Below are 16701 nucleotides of genomic sequence, written 5' to 3' on the forward strand. Positions count from 1 at the left end.
GTGAATAACAGAGTGACTTTACTGTGATAGTCAAGCCTAAAAATCAATTATAAATTACACTTTTAATATCTCTCTGTACTCTATGTCAACCCCACTCCTATCACACAAATTCACATAAAAAAGCCCTGACCCTCAGGTTCTCAGAATATGACTGTATTTCAAGATGGACTTTTTTTTAAACTAAGAAAGTCTAACAGTGAGAGAAATTCATATCTAACATTTTGGTCTCTCCATTTCACCTTAGATTTCTCCCTCACCACCTCATACATGATTGTTTCAAGGCCTCCCTGTTATACATGGCTAAAACTCACAAGCTTCGTTATTCTAAAACCTTGGTTCAGTTTTCCACAACTGCATCAATTTGTAGCCTTGAATGCATGCAAAAAACAGCACCGAGCAGTGCAAAGTTCTTCTGCCATCTGGACCTGTATCAGACTCCTCTTAGATCATGACTGAAGTGGCCTACAAGTGCCTTGATGTCTGAATCCAGAAGAAAAAATGTTCCCTTGAGTGATTGAGTAAGTAGTGAGTGTGTCCTGAAAACTCTCTTGCTTCAGATATTTTCTTTGCTGAGGAAAGTCTTTCAGGTGAATTTGCATGTTAGCACTCTAGAGCCTTCAGTGGGTAATTTCTGCCCATTGTCTAGGTTCAAAGCATGGGGCCTTCTTTCTAATAGCTAATTTCTTTACAAGAAAAGGTCAGCCAGAACCAGAAGTAGATGTGGCCTTCAAAGTCGTACCCTTCATGCACTACATCTACCACAGAAGCCTTACTTCCTAAAGCCTTCATAGATTTAAAATAACCAGACTAAGCATTCAGAACATGAATCTGATAAAGGAGCATTTCTTATGCAAACCTTAGCTGAACATTGGAAGGTGTTGTACAGTAATATGTCAAGGGTATTTTAAAATAATGAATGAATGAGTGAATAATTAGACAAAGAGTCGGGGTTGGCATTGAGTAGAGAGATATTAAAACTGAAATTTAGAATTGTTTTTCAGGTTTGACTATGAGTAAAAGTCTTCAGAGGTATTTTATCATAACAAGCACTTGAGAGAGTGGGTTAGGAGATGAGGAGGAAGAGGAATAAGAGAAGGAAGGAGTTCAACTTTTGAGACTTACATTTGGAAATTTTGGCAAAATGTGTATAAGCATGGCTGCATAAAAGTGTCCCCCACATTTCCTCTTTTACATCCTTGGTAAATTATTATTTCAAGACCTTTGTCCTATCAAATCACATAAGAAAAAGAAGGATGAATGGAGAAGATATTTATTTGAAAAGCAATTTTTTTCTTATGACAGGATCTTGCTCATGCATTAGTCATTATGAACTTTCTGATAAGTGCTGACCTCTAAGACAAGCGCTGTAGAGGTTGCTAGAGTAACAAGTGGGAAATGGATTCATAGGTCTCTTATACTGTTCCGTGAAGTTTTCCAAGTAAGGTTGTCTGCTAAAGTAATATATTAGTCGAACAATTGATGGTCACAGCTCACGGTACAAAACAATTCAGAGAGAGGGAAGATGTTGAAGATGCCACGTTTCACCTCATCACAAAGACGATCTGTATCCAGGTAGACATGAAGCGGAATGAATCTACCAATGCCTAAAGACAATGCTCTGGTCAAGGTCCTTCCACTTTCTGAGAAATTATAAACTCTAGCCAATCTAATGGTTTTCTCAGAATCATAGAAATCAAATAGTACCAAAGTTACAAGTTAAAATTCAGACCCCTAATAACATGTTAAAACCATTTACCACATTATGTGGCCATTGGTGCTGTATTTCATTCAGTCCCAAGCAAACAAACCTTCCTTGTGCACGTGTATTAATGGAGTATAAGCAATGATATCTTTAACCCCTGTGCCATAATATCCTGTTGTAGGAATATTAAAAACCACTCTAGCTTCTTCCCCTCATCACTTTAGAGTTACAAGTGGTTACTAACCCTCCCTTCATAAACCATCTACATTTTCAATGGCAATGCCTCCTTGTTCTACTGCTATTGTGTTAATTGATTGTCTTATTATTCATCCCCTAGTTATTTCTTATTATTCCTTTCTTTTACAAAAACTAAATTAGTCATATGACTTTTTCATTAAACAACTTTTATATTTCCTACTTTTTACACTAAGAAATTCAAAGCCCTTTATTGTGATATACAAAACCTTCTGATTCTATTCATGGGCCTCTCTCAATTCCACCCTGTGCTTTTGATCCCCCCAGTATCTTTTCTCAATATTTAGCTGGCCACATTTCCTCTGAACTTGTTTTGTTTCCTGTCCATAACTGTATAGCACAAAAGGTGTATAGTAGATAATGCTAATACTTAAAATCATAAGTGGTAACTAGAGTGTATTTTAAACATCCAATAGGACCTCTTTTTAATATGTTAACTAGATACTAGGTAGACTAAAAACTAAAATATAAACAATGAATAAATTATTGAAAATGGAATCTAGAATAACCTACATTAAAAGAATATGAAGGGAACGTACATAGACAAGGGAACCAGGATGAACACTACCAGCGATCTCATGAGAGACAATTCAGCTCAAGTAAAGAGTGCAAGTTGTGTATAAAATTTTAAAGGATCAAGAAAAAAATAAATGACAACGAAGTTTATAGCCAATAAAAAACTTCAAAAATTAAGTTGATGTTTGTTCAAACCAAGAAAGACGATTATAGATATGAACTTCAGGCAATCCTAGGAAATCCTTAATATTGAAACAAAAGACCCTGGCAAAAAGAGAAAGAGAAATGAACAAATCCACCAAAGAAATGAGGAGTACCACAGGACTATGTTTATAACTGCTCTGAGTCTACAGGAAAACATCAAAAACAAAAGAAATACACAGGGCCTACTTCAGTGATTGTGAAAACACAGCTGTAGAATCCAGAAAACCAAAAAGAGAGTTTTGTTCATGTGTTCGATAGATTTTCATCAATGATGCTACAGCAGTGAAAATGGCCAGGGGACACATTTTCTTCCCTCAGTAGAGTCAAAGAGGCTGGATATGCAAGGTAAGTTGGATGTGTCATTGTCCCAGTAGCCATATGATAAAGGTTTTGTCTCCGTCTTGGTACTAGAGGGAGGCGGCAGGCACTCAAGAAGCAGAGCCCAGTGGCAGATCTTCTGCCCATTAGATGAATGCTTTTGCTCTGCCTGGAACTTTTCAGAACCTACAGTTTAACATCCCTAGCCAAAAGTTTAACAGCAATGTCTTGACTGCCTTCAGGAGAAGACAGCTGTATGTCATATATCATTATACAGTCAGGTAAAGTATGAGATGGCCATTTTAATAATTAAAATCAAAGATTAACAAATTTGGCTCCTTAAGCAAAATCAGAGAATTGGTTGAGACAGAAACGTCATGAAAGACACTGAGGGGGATACTGAGGGGTGACTCCATGAGTGACAATCACTGCACCTCCATGAAGCTACTTCAGCGGCATTCATGGACAGACTGCTAACATTGCTGATGGTTTCTTAAGTCTGGTGGGTTCAAGATTTTATTCTCCTTATAAACTTAACAATTAACCTGCTGCAGTTTCACTTATTCTGGGATAGGATATGAGATTATTGGGTCATAAAACAAATGGCTAGAGCTAGAGAGGTGATTTGGTTCTTAGAAGACATACGACTTTTGCAAAAGAGTTGAGTTCAGTTTCCAGCACCTATGTTAGACAGTTCACAACTGCCCCTTCCTCCAGCCCCAGAAGCATCAGATGTTTCTGTGATACAAAGTCATCTGCACTCAACATACCCACACACAAACACATACATACAGCTAAATATAAAAAGTAAAATCTTTCTCTGGAGATGTTACTACACACCTTTAATCTTAGCACTTGGGAGGCAAAGACATGTAGGTCTCTGTAATTTCTAGACAAGCTAATATGCATATCAGATTTCAGATCAGCCAGAGCTACTTAGTGAGACCTTATCCAAAAAGAAATACATAAATAAATAAATGGATAGGTAGATAGACATAAATATATGATAGATAGATAGATAGATAGATAGATAGATAGATAGATAGATAGATAGATAGATATGATAGGTGGATAGATAGATAGATAGATAGATAGATAGATAGATAGATAGATAGATAGATAGATAGATAGATAGATAGATAGATAGATAGATAGAGTTGATAGGGATAGATGGATAATAGATGATAGATAGATAGATAGATAGATAGATAGATAGATAGATAGATAGATAGATAGATAGACAGACAATAGATAGAAAGGCAAGTAGGTAGATAGATAGATAGATAGATAGATAGATAGATAGATAGATAGATAGATAGATAGATAGATAGATATGATAGATAGATAGAGATATATAAAGATAGATCAATGATAAATAGAAGATAGATGGTAGGTATGGTAGATGATACATACATATACACAAACATGGATGCATGGATGATAGATCCACAGACAGAAAATAGATGATAATTTGCAGTAGACTTCATTACAAAATAGCAGACTGAGTTTCAATTGTGTTCTCCTTATTTACTCCAGTTCTTACAAAAGTAATACAGAGCACTTTAATTAGACTTCATGCACTTTGTGCTCTTGAGCCAGCTAAGACCTCACAAATTGACAAAGCCCCAGTCACTCATAGAGAGCTCCGAAGTTCAAAAATGAAATACTGCCCACATTTCCAATGATGGACATTGCTTTAATTGCACTGGCTGGATGATAAGTTCTATCTCTGTTTCATAAGAAGGAAGCCAAGTTCTGTCCTCTGACCTAGCTTCCAATATTGCTTACTATAGGATGTTCCGTAAATATGCCCAATAAACGATACAGAAATGTGGTAAACTGTGGGAGAGATCTATCCCAACAGTAAGGCTAGGTATAGAAGCGAGGCAAACACACCGATAGCCCTGCTATTCACATTTCATGGCATGCAGACATGTTCCATAACTCCAGAGACATTTTCGTTTTGAAGGACAAAAGGCCATTTTAAGTTTGCTACCATTGCCAGCCTCACAAAGGACTGTGAAGTATTGGATGAAACTCTGGTTCTCAACTACGATGGTAAGTTATAGACTCCGCTTCCATTTTGAATAATGTTATGTTCTTTTCTATTTTTACATATTGTTTAGGGCATGATGAGAGGTAACCAATTACCCTCTTGTGTGTGACCACTGGCACTCCTGAACTTCACATTAAAAGTTGAAACTTGGAAGAATAAAATGAAAAGGTAAAGGATGGCAAGAAAAGACTTTATAACAAAAGAATACGAAATGGCTCTTGAGACATTTGCTTAGATTTTCGTGGACTTTACAACTAGGTTGGAAATACTCCTCCTTCTCAGACGCTGTAGTTAAAAATCATCTATAGCACAACAGATTACCACCGAAGAGCAGACATGACCGCAGGCCCCATGAGGACCGTCTCATAAACATGGTTAACAGATGATGGCATGAAACTGTGAGGCCAGTTTTGTCGGTTTTAGAAATAAGAATAAGGAATCTGGGTACTTCTTTCAAAGTAATGAAGAACATGGAGAACAGCTGAGACCTGGCACTGTAGGTAAGACTGGAATCCCTGAGGAGAGCACAGGAGAGGCTGTAGGTGAGAGTGCAGCCCATTAAAGTGAGGGACCCCAGCAGTTTTGGAGACGCCAGTGCTATGGGACGACCATCAAGAGCAGCATAAACAGTGGAGTTGAGCTTGCTGGAGCTTAGAAGATACGCTGTGTGCGCTCTAGAGGGCAGAGCTGAAGTGACCCAAGCTCTCTGGAGAAGCCCAAAATACGATGAATCCCAGACAATTGAACACTGAGTTATTTATACTATGGGAGATTGATTTTGCTTCAATCTGATTGTAACTATACCTTGGCTCTTCCTTCTTGAAGTAAAGTATTAAACTTAATTTTGATTTAACAGGAGCCCATAGTTGAAAGACTAAAATTTAAAAGTCTCTGGATTTTAAAAGAGATGGACTATTTAAAGGGGACTAAAATTTTAATGTGTTCGAATGTGTAAATGCAGTGGGACCTTTAAAGTTATTTTTATTTTTCATGTGAGATCTTGGGGATGAATAAGAAATGAAGGGTTGTGCCTTGATAGTGACGTGTTTGTGTGTCAAGTTGACAAGGAGTCAGTTGTGTTGGCTACTCTTGTGTCAGCTTGACAGGAGCTAGAGTTAGCTGAAAGGAGCAAATATCAATTGATAGGAGCAAATAAGAGCCTATTGTAAGGCATTTTCTTAATTAGTAATTGGGGGAAGGGCTAGCCCATTCTGGATGGACCCATCCCTGAGTTGGTGTCTATAGGAAAGCGGCTGTCCAACCACAGAGAGCAAGCCAGTAAGCAGCACTCCTCCAATCAGCTCCTGCCTCCTCCTCCCAATCCTGCTTGAGCTGAGTTGAGTTTCTGTCCTGACTTCCTCCCCGTGATGGACTACGATCTGGAAGTTTAAGCTGAATAACTCCTTTCCTCCCCAACTTGTTTTAGGTTATGGTGTTTTACCACAGCAATGGTAATCCTAACACAAAGGGAGAACAATTCAAGAAGAAGTAACTACAGGCAGGGTTAGGAATCTGGGTGACTATAATCAAAAGGCCTAATATACATGAAGGAAGAAACCACAGCGGTATTCACAATTATTATAATTAAGATAGGCTAGTAAGCAAACAAACAAATAGACACATACATAAGCTTCACACCTCAGAACACTCCTGCCCCACCTGTTCCCCTGTTCCTTTGTACTCCTCTTCCCACCGGCTATAATCATAAAATCTACATCTACTATACCTTGTGCTATCTTGTTTCTTTTCTTGTTTTTTTTTCTTCTTCCTAACGATTTTTAACGATTTCCATGCCAATTCAAGCATTTGCATTCAGAACTGCAAACTATATACTCCATACTTAGTTTTTGATTTGGGTTTTTAGTGTGCTATGCTAAAGGGTGTGTGTTTGACAACTAAAGGAAAGCAGAATCGTTACAGAACCCAGGGGTTACAGCCTGTGCCCCGAGTCAGGATTGGCCACCCTTTCTCAAGATGATAAAAGAGTCACAGCCCCATGCCTTGGCCGGGAATCAAACCCGGGTCAACTGCTTGGAAGGCAGCTATGCTCACCACTACACCACCAACGCAAAGAAGTGCATGCTGATAGGAAACGGATGTAGCTGTCTCCCGAGAGGCTCTGCCAGAACATGACGAATACAGAGGCGGACTCTGGCAGCCAACAATTGAACCAAAACAGGGTCCCTATTGGAGGAGTTAGAGAAAGGATTGAAGGAGCTGAAGGGGTTTGCAACCCCATGAAAACAACAATACCAACCAACTAGAGCTCCCAGGGACTAAACCACCATTCAAAGAGTACACATGGACAGACACATGGCTCCAATTGCATATGTAGCAGAGGGCGGCCTTGTTGGGCACCAATGGGAGGAGAAGCCCTTTGTCCTGCCAAGTCTGGACTCCCCAGTGCAGGGGAATGTCAGGGTTGGGAGGTGGGAAGGAGTGGGTGGATGGGTGGAGGAACACCCTCATAGAAGAAGGGTTTATGGACAGGAAACCGGGAAAGGGGCTAACATTTGAAATGTAAATAAATTTAAAAATATCCAAAAACAAAAAAGAGCCACAGTAATAGTACAAAGCAGAAAAAAAAAGTCTTGCGTGTGGCTACATTGTTAATAGAGATGGACATCCATGGATCCTGAAGTGAGACTGAAGTTTTAAAAGGGGCCCCAAGATATGTGCATCTAAGTATTTCTGATCAAGGTGTGGCTCCAACCATTATTGTCTGGCGACAATTTCAGGGTGGTCTGGCAAGTTAAAACTGTGAGATCTATTTGAGGAGAAAATGCCCATGTTTTCCCATCTCAGCACCTTTCTCTTCTCCCAGCGTAAGATTCCTGGAGAAATTCCCATTTCTTTAGCATCCATTATTTCAATAATCTGATTGGCTGAAAAGAAACAAGGATCGCCAAAATATCTTCATCTCTGCCAATCCAATTACAGAATCAGCACTGAGACTCAAACATATCTTCTTGATAGATATGCTGTATCTTCTCATGACAGTGAGATGCCCACAGTGACAGGTAACTATGATGTACACAGAAATAACTAAAGTAAGGCATGTGGAACCTACAGCCTTTTCCCCAAACAAATGCTTTATAAGGAGTGAGAACAATACATTGGCAATTATTGTCTTCCACTCAATCTGTCATTGGGTAGATCTTTTTTATTAAATTTTCTATAATTGTTTGGACTCTCATCCCATAAATATGATTAAGAGTCACTCTATTTCTTCAATTGTACCAATTCTTTTTTTAAAAAAGTGAAATTTCTTAAAAAGGTAGATATTTTTAGGGGGAGGTTATAAATGAGCTCAATCCCAGGAAACATCTCTTCAGAATTCAAAATGACAATACACTTCTGGCTACTTCCACTAAAATATATTATTTTCTGGGAGTAACGTGAGAGAAGAAACTGTCAGAATATTATTGTAGGTGAGAAAAGGGACTAGCATACCCTTTCTATTCTGTCTCTAATGAAGCCTGACCCTGAGCCATTTTGGATACCTCACTATGTCTTCTAGTTCAAACCTTACTCAGTCCACAGTCCAGAGTATCAGTTACATGAGAACCTACACTTGTAGTCATCAGCTTCTGTGTTGATTAGACGAAAATACTGTGATGGAGAATTCTGTGTTAGCGTCCATCTCTGTAAGTGTCTCTGGTAAGGTCATTGAAAATCTTGAGATAGAATATCTCTCTCTCTCTCTCTCTCTCTCTCTCTCTCTCTCTCTCAGTCTCTCTCTCTTATTTTTTATTTTGTTTATCCTTCTTTTGCTGTTTCATTCAGTCTGACTTCTTCCTAATTGGTTACATTTTGTACTAAGGAGATACTGTCTCTCTGCTCTCATACTGTGTATAATAATTATCCTTGATCTTAAACTAACCAACTTGGAGGAATAAGAGGGGAAAAGAAAAGAAACACCTTAATTTGTCTTTTCTCAAACATGGAATACTCTGACTCCATGATTCTTTGTTATGTGTCAGTAGTGTTTACAATTAACCAGGGAATTGGAAGAAATTATGTGTGGGATCTCCTAAGAAAGTGACAATTCCAAAATTAATTTCAAATGTCTGTAAGCAAGAGTAGAGGAGAGGCAAAGTGAAAGGAAAGAAGAAATGACGGAGAAAAAAGCTAAAGAGAAAAGCCAATGCTTCCCATTCATATACTGGATTTCTTCCTACCAACTCAGGGTGATTCTCTGATCCAGAGCACCATATGTGAGTAGATCCCATGTTTAAATAGGCCTGCTCCAATCCAGGACTCTGCTAAAGGAAAGAATAAAATATGAGGGGAGAAATGAATCTTGTGACTGACAAATTAAAGATGAAATACTCCACACAATTTCTATGAACTATTAAATATTTAAAATTAAAGGAGTGGGGATAGGTGGGGCTATCAAATCCATTGTATATACATCAGGGAAAATTTCAATGAATACATTTTAAAAATCCTACTAAAAGGCTTTCAACACAAAATGGGCATGCCCCCGCACTTTCTCTCCGTGTGTGTGTGTGCGCGCGCATGCGTATGTGTGCACACATGCATGTCCACACTTTTTACTGCTTTATTTTTTGTTTTTAAGAAAGGAAAAAGAAGAATAAAGTTGGAATGGTGGGGAATCTGGGAAGAGTTGGGGGATGGGAAAGAATATGATCAAAACATATTGCCTTCTAATTTTTAAAAGATAAAATGAATTCTAATTCCATATTCAACAAAAAAGCTTCAGAAAGTGACCGTTTGAAAATAATGTCTTGCCCCTGAGAAGAAGGCATTGAACAAATGGTGTACGTTTTGAAATATTTTGAATTTAAGGACCTTTCCCATTACCAAGCTGAGAGGACGAACAATAAGCCGTGATATTTTTTTAAACAAATATCCACATGTCATTCCCATCTCCCAGACCTAAAAATGGATTTTATAGCTTGAGAGCATGACAGAAACATCTTCTGAGGGATTTAAAGGCTGGCTTCGTGATCGTGTGAAAGGAGATTAGTGTGGCTGTGGGGGGAAAGCAGGGCTGGACTTGCGTTCAGTCGCTTCAACTATGAAAGGTGAGTCACGCTGCGGGTTAGTCAGGCTGACCCTCAGTTTGAAGGAATTGCAAAACGAAAAATAAATAACCCTACTGACAAAAAATGTGTGCCGTTTCAGAGAGAGAGAGAGAGAGAGAGAGAGAGAGAGAGAGAGAGAGAGAGAGAGAGAGAGAGAGAGAGAGAGAGAGAGAGAGCCCTTTGTGTTTGCTCTGCTAGGAAAAAAGAAAGAAAATCGTGTATCTCTTAAGTGATGACTGATTATTTACCTATGAACGAGGCCATCCGTATCTTCATAGCAAGTCATTACTTGAGCTGTATCTAAACAGCGTGCTCCAGTCATCAGTCTCAGCAAATGGAACAGCAAAAGCCCCCACAGAAGCCAGGGTGCAAATCCCTTTATCTGTCTTTGATTATATCTAAACGGGATGGTTAATGGGCCTTGTGCTGAAGCTTCTAGTAAATTGGCCATTTGCTTTCACTAACACATTCTGGAATGGCTTCCAGGAAAAGCAGGCACAGGAATTAATATTTACCTCTGTAGCATGATTTCCCCCATAGCTCCTCTCCTTTCCCCTTGTGTGGACCCTTGAGAATTATAGGAGAAAAACCCAGAGCAGGGAGTGCCACCGAGCCGCGATCCTCCAGTGCCACCTAGTGTCGCCTTTATTTCTGAACTGCGCTGGCGATTTTTATTAATGGCTGAGTAATTCCAGATGTTTTTGCCTTACAAAAGTGAGGACACTCAATCTGTATTCCATGCGGAATGCTTCTCAACAACAATTTCTGCAAATAAGAAAATGAAGGAAACGATACTCCGGCACAATGGAAATTTGAAAGGGAACCCAGGCAAGATATTCCTAACTTTGTTTTCTGAAAAGTTGCCTTTTAAAATTCTGAGGTCTTCCCTGGGGACACCGTTTCTCCTGCTGTCAGCATTCCGTGGTTGGTGGTTGCTCGCAGTTCTTTGTCTCCGGCTCAACCTCCTGAGCTTTCCTTCCACACAGGGTGTCTATTTCTGTTGTCAGTGCTCAGCTCGTGTTTAGGCAGACGGGGAAAATGATGTCATTATTGTAATCTCAAAGAAAAAGTAAAAAAGAAAAAATCAAATCACTATAAAAAACTCAAGAAAAATAAAAGCTTTTTTTTATTTAAAAATACAATCTGATCCTTTATGGATAAAAATATAAAAACAGCTAGCTTAGTTCTCTAATTTGTCAGAATCAACTAATATTTACCCAATCATATAATAGCACAGATGAAAAATGTGAAAAAACTCTGGTTGGTTGGTTGGTTGACTTTTCTATTAAAATGAGGTTTTTGACCCTGCAGTGTGCAAACTTTTGTTGTAGGGAATCTCTTTTCCTCCCTTCTGTGTAAGTTCTGCTGTGACTGACTCTTTGTTCACGAAAAAGGAAAAGTGAAAATAAACAGCCTATGAATGCAGTAGATGTGTGTGTGTGTGTGTGTGTGTGTGTGTGTGTGTGTGTGTTGTAGGGTGTGCAAGACACATGTGCTACGTCTGTCTAATGTGTAAATGCAGAGTATGTATATGTGTTACCTGGGATGTATACATGGTGTGGTGTGTGTTCTGTGTGTGAATATGTTATTTTGGTATATGTGTTATGTGGCATGTATACATGTGCAATATGTGTATGTGTGGTGCATGTGAATGTGTTCCATGTTATTTGTGGTATATGTATTTGGTGTTATATGGTATGTAGTATGTGTTATATGTAGTGTTAGGTAGTTTGTTTACATGTGTGGTGTTTTATAAGATTTGTTTGTATGTTATGTGTCTGTATTATATCTGCTGTGTGTGTCTGTGTGTGTGTGTATGTGTGTGTGTGTCTGTGTGTGTGTGTGTGTCTGTGTGTGTGTGTGTGTGTATGTATAATGGTAGCTAGAGTTCACTAAACTTGGATCTCACGGAAAGGCTAGGGTGGCTGGCCAACAAAATCAAACGATGCTTGTTTATGCCTTCTTGGTGTCAACATTTGCATGTATGTGTCACTGTGCCAGGATTTACATGGGTGATAGGGCAGTCATACTTGTGCAGCCAGTGTTTTGCCGACTTTTCTCACTTTCCCACGAAGCTTTCTCCCTGTCTCTGAAGTTGTGGAGGTTGATAATGCTATTGCATGAGAAACTCAACTCCATCTTAGTTTGACAGCATTATCTATGCCAAATTGCAAAGACAATGGCACTTCAACAGCAACAAGATCTCCAACTTATAAATTCAAATTCCAGGGTCTACAGGCGGAATGTAAAATTTTGGTTTAACGTGCTAGTTAAACATTAAACAAAGAAAGGCCTCTGTGTGAAATGCAAGTGTTGAATGATATTTTGCAAAAGTGGTAACTCTTGAATCTTGATTGACAGTATTTTGACAGCACATTTCATCCTGTCGAAACTGGCTATGATTCATGATGGATCAATGGAAAAAAAGAGAAAGAAAGAAAGAAAGAAAGAAAGAAAGAAAGAAAGAAAGAAAGAGAGAAAGAAAGAAAGAAGAAAAAAGGAAGAATACAAAGTATTCTAAAATTGATAACAGCCTATCATTTCCTTACAAATATTCTTTCAGAGACTAATTTTGTTCTCTTTCTCTCTCTCTCTCTCTCTCTCTCTCTCTCTCTCTCACACACACACACACACACACACACACACACACACACAGACACACACAGTCACAGTCACAGTCACAGATGCACACAGACAGACATCTCTATGTGTATGTTCCATAAATTTAGGAAAATTTACTTAGCTAGCAAGCACAATGGGGAAGACAGAGCCCCAGCTGGACAACTTTTTCACCAAGAGAAGCTTTTGACACCAGGATGTAATTGAGTTGTTGACCAAAGTAAATTCCCATAAGAATCACCAAAACAAGGCTCTTGCCAAGACTACAGGTAGCTCTTCACAAACTCACAGCAAGGCCCATTGCTGACACCAACACAGATATAGCTCATTCAACATGAAGAGGTCAAGCTAGTGCCTACATAGAGCCTTCATCCCTATGTTGCAGTGTCTTTGGTACAAGGAGGTACTCTGCACACTATCAAGAGAAAAATGTAAAGAGCAAGCCAACTGCATACCCCTCATCTACAAGTCGTACTATCAGCATGTTATGCTAGGGCAATGGTGACACAGAGCTCCGGAATAAACCATCAATATTTGATTTGTCTTAAGGCCCATGAGATAGAACCCCTACCCAACACTGCTTAGGTGACCAGGAACCACAGTCTAGATACCTCAGGGACCTACAGGAGTACCAAATAATGCTAGTCTAAATAATAAGAAAAGGAAAATACAGTGATACAATGACTCCTAATTATAGTCTGATATACTCATAGTTCAGTGCCTTGTTCCTTGTTCAGTTTTCATCACAGAAGCATCTCTCTGCAGGAGATAGGAACAGACATAAGAGACCCACAGCTACACACTAAGCATAGAGTGAGAGGTTGTTTCCATCAAATCCCTCCCGTCAGCGCTCAGAAAAAGAGGAGCAGAAAAAGTATCAGAGTCAGAGGGGTTGGAGGACACCGAGAAAACAAGTCCTTCTAAATCAACACAAGCAAAGCCCATATGAACTCACAGAGCCCAAGGCAGTATGTGCAGGGCCTGCACCAGGTCCTCTGCATTTGACTATGGCTCCCACTTCAGTATTCTTGTGGAGCACCTGAGTGTGGGAACAAGTAGGTCTCTGATCCTCTGCCCCCCTTGGGCTCTTTTCCTTCTGCTGGATTGTCTTGTTCAAATTTGATGTCATAGTTTTTTTTTAATCTTATATTTTTGTATTTTTAAAATGAATGGATGGATGGATGGATGGATGGATGGATGGATGGATGGATGGATGGATGGTTGATGGTTGCATGCACGCATATATGGATGAAAATCTAACCACAAGGATAAAAATTAACAACTGAACCCTCAGTTATACCTGCTTGGAGAAGGAAAATCAATGTTCTTAACCGAGCAATACTGGGTATATCAACCACTCCAGAATAGGCTTCTTGTTCAGGAGCAGGTGATCAACATATAAAGACTCCAGTCTTGTGTGTGTGCTTTTATATGGTTACAGTTGGGTGTTTTGTTTTGTTTTCACTCTTGGTTCTTGTTTTATTGGTTTGGAAGGGTTTTCTTGTTGTATTAGGTTTTAGTTTGTTTTTCGAGAAAGAAAATGTTAGGTGGATAGGGAGGGGTAAAGGATCCAGTGGGACTTTGGGAAGAGAAACAGTATGATCAAAATGTATTTAAATCAAACTCATTTTAAATAATAAAAATATATAATTAAAAATATACCAAAGTGAGCTCAGAAGTGAGATGTGAAATTAGACCAATGCATGAGAAACTGTTGAACTATCCAACAGTGATAAATGTGAACAAGGAGCAGAGTAAGGAATGGAATATGAAGGGACGAGAATAATTCCTACACTATTAAGTAAATGTTTACCACATTAGAAATAACAACCCAGCTGACATTGTTCTTCCTATGAGGTTTCAATCCCCCTCAGCTCCTCCAGTCCTTGTGCCAACTCCCCCACCGAGGTCCCTAGGCTCAGTGTGATGCTTGATGCTTGATGCTTGACTCCAAACATCCACATCTGTAATGTCAGCTGCCCGGACCGACCAGTGCTCCCAGGGACTAGACCACCAACCAAGTAGTGTACAGGGAGAGATCCATGGCTCCAGCTACATCTATAGCAGAGTATGGCCCTGTCTGAGAGCAATGGAGGGGAGGCCCTTAGTCTTGTGGAGGTTTGATACCCTAACGTAGGAGAATGCTGGAGTGGTGTGGCAAGAGAGGGTGAGTGGGTGGGGGAGTTCCCTCATAAAGGCAAAGGAGATGGGGGAGAGGGCAGATGTGGAATGGAGGTTTGCAGAAGGGTAACTGGGAAGGGGGATATCATTTGAGATGTAAACAAATGGAATGATTAATAAAAAAATATATGACCTGAATTTGATGTGACTGTTGAGAATTTTACACAAAAATTCTAAATTTTCTAAAACTTGGAAAGCTAAGCTATAAACATATATTCAAAGGAAAATATTTTATATGTGGTATTGAGATTTGTGGGGGGGGTTGTTGTTCTTTGTTTTGTTTTTTTGTTTTTGTTTTTTTTGTTGTTGTTGTGTTTTTTTTTAAACTAAGGATCAACTCCAGGGTCTTGAGATTGCTAGACAACTACTCTGCCACTAAGCTAAATCTCCAGCACCACAATGTTGAAATTATAATTGCTAAACATAAGACTTGCTTTTATGAATAAAGTCTAATCACCTTGTACCTTTAAGCAATCCATAAATTAAACTGTTTAAAATGGTACTCTTAACATGAAACAAAAGAAATCAACTAGAACATGTGAGACATCTCCAAAGCACATCACTTGACCACTGATCCTGTTCATTGTTCCAGCCTCCGTGACTTCCTGCTGCAGTCGCACCTTCCACAAGGAGGCTTGCTGTCAACTCCTCCACCTCCTTCCACTCCAACTATGCAAACCAGGCCACAGACTGTTCTCAGAGAAGCAGCCTTACTTCCCTGGCCTGATTGGATGGTAATGAGTGATTGCTTGTAACTTAACCCAGAGTGACAATAGGTCATCTTCTACGCACTAGGACTGAGAATGACTCAGCTGTTATCTTGTTATTTCCCATTGTGTTCAGCTGTATTATGAATGTGTTCAGCTGTACTGTGAAAATATAGTACAAAATCTCATGATTCTATGAGAAACAAAAAAGAGGGAGGGGAAAAGACAAGTATAAACAAAATACATACAGAACAAAATATATGAGCAAATCAAATTATTGGTAAATTTTAAGCTTATTCATCAACATACACCTGTTAATAGGTGAAATGTATGACTATGTGTATCTGTATCTGTGTGTATATTTGTGTGTATCTTTGTATGTGAATGTCTGTGTGCCTATGTATGTATCTGTATGTGTGTCTGTTTCTCTGCGTGTGTGTTTTGTTTCTGCGTGTGTGTGTGTGTGTGTGAGAGAGAGAGAGAGAGAGTGTGTGTGTGTGTGTGTGTGTGCACGCGTGAATGTGCATTTGCATGTGAGAGTGTAATATTGGAAAAGGCTGTGCACTTCTTTTTATGACCTTATTCAAATACAGTTTGGCTGGAGTTAATTAGTAATCTCTTCCTTTATCATATTTCTTCTCTACCCTTTATTCAAAATATACTTTTTTAAATGCCCCACCCTTGCTCAGAAGCAAGTGTTTTAACATGTTGCCCTATAGAAAATCTTTCATTTTATACCTCCGAGAAACATTCTCAAGATTAAAAACAGCTGGAAGTAATTAGAGGAAATGAGCATCCACCATGTTCTGTGGCAAAGGATGTGACTGATCAACATGCAAATAAGTAAATAAAATATTTCTGCAAGCTGAGGGAAACTAATATCATAGAAAACGGACTCAGTAAAAGCAGCTTAAAGAGACTATGAATTTTACTACAGAGCCAGAAGAGGGAGTGCATCACCCATAAATGACAGAAAGTAGCGACCAGACTCAAGAAACACATTTCTTTCAAAGAATGGAAGCAAGGGGTTTGTTTCTGACACATTATTCATCACAGACATATCCAAGAAACTTAAATGATGAATTAGGAACC

The 16701-nt window shown here is 39.0% G+C and overlaps 1 non-coding gene across 1 annotated transcript; it reads right to left on the reverse strand.

Annotated features, from left to right (window-relative positions):
* Window positions 1-7048: 7048 nt before the first annotated feature.
* Window positions 7049-7120, reverse strand: Trnag-ucc. The gene has a single exon. It is a non-coding gene; the product is annotated as a tRNA-Gly (tRNA).
* Window positions 7121-16701: the final 9581 nt, after the last annotated feature.

This window comes from Rattus rattus, chromosome 3 (assembly GCF_011064425.1).
Source record: "Rattus rattus isolate New Zealand chromosome 3, Rrattus_CSIRO_v1, whole genome shotgun sequence".
Lineage (NCBI taxonomy): Eukaryota > Metazoa > Chordata > Mammalia > Rodentia > Muridae > Rattus > Rattus rattus.